Raw genomic sequence first — 4,122 nt, 5'->3', positions numbered from 1 at the left:
CTAAGTAACGTAAGTGAATGCATCACAGATTGTGCAATAAGAAATGGAGTAGAGAAAAATAATTCATCTTGTCAATTGGGTTCTGAAGTTACTGAACCAGCCTGTGTGGACTTTTGACGTAAAAGGAGAATTATCTAATGCTCTGTATACAACTGTGGTAACCCACAGTGATAATCAATACCTTAGCGTGGGTGGCGGATGGGAGAGTGCTACTGACTGGCTGCTAAATTCTTTATTCCGTAGTTCTAAAAGATTGTGTAGCTTTGTGTTAAAATAATCAGTCGATAGCTAAACATCTGATATCGTAGGTCATATATTCTGAAATTCCTTGCGTTTGACCCAGCGTTGGAAGCCCTTAAATTTACTACTGAGATTCTAAACCAATATAAACAGTAAAACGTGTTAAAACTGATGTAGAATAGAAAGTAAAGCTTTTCAATAGAATAAAATTACTGTCGAGACAACAGGATAATATTCAAGTGAGAAAACGAAATCAAAAATAGAAAAATTTGCATCGGCCGGGAATCGAACCCGGGCCGCCCGCGTGGCAGGCGAGCATTCTACCACTGAACCACCGATGCTATATATATTACGCTCTTTATAATAAATATGACCAATTCATAACATCTTTACACGATATTTGCGATAAAAAAAAACGTTCTTTCGATACCGAATACAGTGCTCCTCTTTCTACTTTGATCAGATTTATTGTTCTTTTATTGCTAATGGTTTATCGACAAACAATAACACTGTATGATATTAATAACATTTATTACTGAAATTCTACAAATGATCAGACTGTAAACATGAGGTGAGTTTTATGTTTAAGAGTTCAGTGTAATATTAATAACTCGCTATTGTTTACCTATTCTACGAAATGAAATAGATTATATGATGTAAAAATAATTACAATATTATCGCTATAAATATTATCAAGCCCTTTTCCGTGTTACTTACAAATACCCTAGACATTCCCTATACTCAGCCTTACGATAAAAATACATACAAAAACATCACATTATCAACAGCGAAGTGGAGAATTACATAAATAACAAGCTGTTTCTTCACCTGAAGGCCCGGCATGGCCAGGTGATTAAGGCGCTCGGTTCGCAATCTGTGGGTCGCGGGTTCGAATCCCCGTCACACCAAACATGCTCGCCCTTTCAGCCCACTATTCGTTGGTAAAAGAGTAGCCCAAGAGTTGGCGGTGGGTGGTGATGACTCGCTGCCTTCCCTCTTGTCTTACACTGCTCAATTAGAGATGGCTAGCCCTCGCGAAATCCATAACTAACAGCAATTCTTCACTTCAATAACACCTTATGCATACCAAGGATTAAACGATCAGGTTTGATATCACAACGATCAGGCATACCATTCCCTACTTCTGAACTGTGAGTCTGACGAAAGACAGCCAGTTAACAATATCCGTTATAAGAAGTCACTCTTATTCTTAACCACAAATATTAAATTATTCAGTAGTCTATAAATCTCTCAACAAAATTTGTTTTCAAATATAGCGTTCAAAGTAATTGTAGCGTTTTTGAAAATATATTTGAAATTTTCTGTTTTCATTGGTTCGTCACGTTTACTATTAGAATCTAATTTTATTTAGGTTGTTTAATGTTCTTTATACGCTGGTGAAGACATAGAACTTAAAGTCAGATATATAGGCTTCCACACTGGTATTGGAAGATTACCTTCGAGTGAAGGTAATGAAAAGAACAAGCTTGATTCTATATATTTTGAGACCCGGCATGGCCAGGTGGTTAGGGTACTCGACTCGCAATCTGAGGATCGTGTGTTCGAATCCCCGTCCCACCAAACATGCTCGCCCTTTCAGCCGTGGGGGCGTTATGATGTGTAAGTCAAGCCCACTATTCGTTGGTAAAGGAGTAGCCCAAGAGTTGGCGGTGGGTGATGATGACTAGCTGCCTTCCCTCTAGTCTTACACTGCTAAATTTGGGAAGGCTAGCGCAGATAGCCCTCGCGTAGCTTTGCGCGAAATTCAAAACAAACAAACATCTATACATTTTGGAGTACACGGTTCTTTGCACAGGAACAGTGTTATTTGATTGTTGCTACTTTGGAACGAATTATTTGTAGATTTTGCTTGTTGTTTAAAGCACACGAAGAAGTTTTATTCACCATCTCCCTCGGTGCTCGACACTGATGAAAGATCACTTAAATCAGCATTTATTTCATCGCCGCTGCCTTCCATCTTCTCAGAAAGTCTTTTAATCATCATTTGTTTGACAGTTTCTTTCATTGCGTTCGAACTAATCCAAATCAATTTAATCCATGGATGAAAAGCAGCAGCAAGAACGTGATCCTCATTGACAAAGGCAACTTCAAAGCGCTTCTCAATGACTAAATCAGTTACGATCGAGTGCATTTATTTTACAGTGGCTAACCCTCCTGGCACTAGCAGCAATGAAGACACCAAGAATTCGTTGTTCTGCTATATTTTCACCAGTTTTTCTCTTACTAGAAGTATGAGCTCTCTCTCTCTGCTGCTTCAACGGACCCTTTGCTTGACCTGTTTACCTATGTTCCTCTCTTGATGCACGATTCAATATTCCCGAGTTAATGGGAATGTTTATAACTAATGTGTTTCTTTACATTAAAAAAGTGATTTCTTATTATTGGCACTGTATATATTCTTGGGACTGGGATCCTCTTACACTTCCAACAAATTCAAAACAGTCTTTTAGGCTCACTGTTAATAGCTTCTGTAACAGAATCATTGTCTATTTTACGAGATTTCATTTTGTGATATTAGTTGATGTATATAACGATGCAACCTCGCGCTAAATGTTACTTTGACGGAATAAGGAGAAATGACTAAATAACGTCTGACTGCGGTACAGGACAAGTTCAATCCTGACCAGGATTGCCAGGTTGGCCTTTTTATGGCCAAATTCCAGAAATTTGGCCCTTTTCCACCGTGTTTGGTCATTAAAATTTAGGTTTGGCCTTTTTTTTTCATATTTTGGCCAAAATTTTTGAGTAAATCTTGGTCAATTTTCCGTACAGTTTTATTTTGTTTCTGTTTATATATATACACCCCTACGAGACGAAACGATGTTTGTACAGGTACAACGTCGCACAAGACTACAAGCGTTGCATTATTAAATAGTAGTAGAACATTTTTACAGAATCCAAACCTTTAATTTTCTTTATACAGTCAATGGAATTACTGATGGTAATGAACGGATTGATATTGATTCTCTCTCTTTATAATGCCCCCCCCCCCCCACGTGGCACAGCGGCATGTCTGCAGACTTACAACACTAGAATACAGGTTTCGATACCCGTGGTGGGCAAAGCACAAATAGCCCATTGTGTAGCTCTGTGCTTAATTACAAACAAACTCTTTTATAATATTACAATATTCTTTAATTGCTCTTTAACAATGAATTTCAGATCATTATGTATTAGAATTGATAAAGCCTTAGTCATAGATTTTTGCTCCTGCAATAAACCTGTATTCGTAGTTGTCTTACGTAGTTTGGGAATCTAAAAATAATTTAGGTATCACATTGTAAGATTTAAAGAATGTACATCAAAGCTGAATAAAAATGTCATTCTTTTATCACAATAGAATCAGTGATAAATTTACTTACGTCACCCCAGTATTATAATAGTGATAATCAATACCTTAGTTCCCATACTTTAAGCTGTGGGTGTATTATAAACCCACAGCTTAACGTATGAGAACTAATAATTGATTATCACTATTTTAATACACCCACAGCTTAAAGTCTAGGAATATTTTCTGGTATTGCACAAATTCGGACCTGGCTCGCTAACTCCAAAATCCAGAGATTTACCACAAGGCCAACCTGTTGCCATCACTACATCAAACCCTGTGGTTGTAGGCGGGACTTTGAATTTGTGTTCATTCTTAGCAGCTTGCCTAAGTACTTAATCGAATAAATCTTTTAAATATTAATTAAGTTTAAGCCGTGGCGACGTTGTACCTGTACAAACATCGTTTCGTCTCGTAGGGGTGTATATATATAAACAGAAACAAAATAAAACTGTACGGAAAATTGACCAAGATTTACTCAAAAATTTTGGCCAAAATATGAAAAAAAAGGCCAAACCTAAATTTTAATGACC

At 37.2% G+C, this 4,122-nt stretch overlaps 1 non-coding gene across 1 annotated transcript; it reads right to left on the bottom strand.

Moving 5' to 3' along the window:
* Positions 1-510: 510 nt before the first annotated feature.
* On the bottom strand, positions 511-581 carry Trnag-gcc. The gene has a single exon. It is a non-coding gene; the product is annotated as a tRNA-Gly (tRNA).
* Between the last annotated feature and the right edge of the window lie 3,541 nt (positions 582-4,122).

The sequence above is a fragment of the Limulus polyphemus genome, unplaced genomic scaffold (genome assembly GCF_000517525.1).
Source record: "Limulus polyphemus unplaced genomic scaffold, Limulus_polyphemus-2.1.2 Scaffold8301, whole genome shotgun sequence".
Classification (NCBI taxonomy): domain Eukaryota; kingdom Metazoa; phylum Arthropoda; class Merostomata; order Xiphosura; family Limulidae; genus Limulus; species Limulus polyphemus.
The sequence above is the reverse complement of the archived record's forward strand: the minus strand, read 5'-3'. Positions and strand labels throughout refer to the sequence as shown.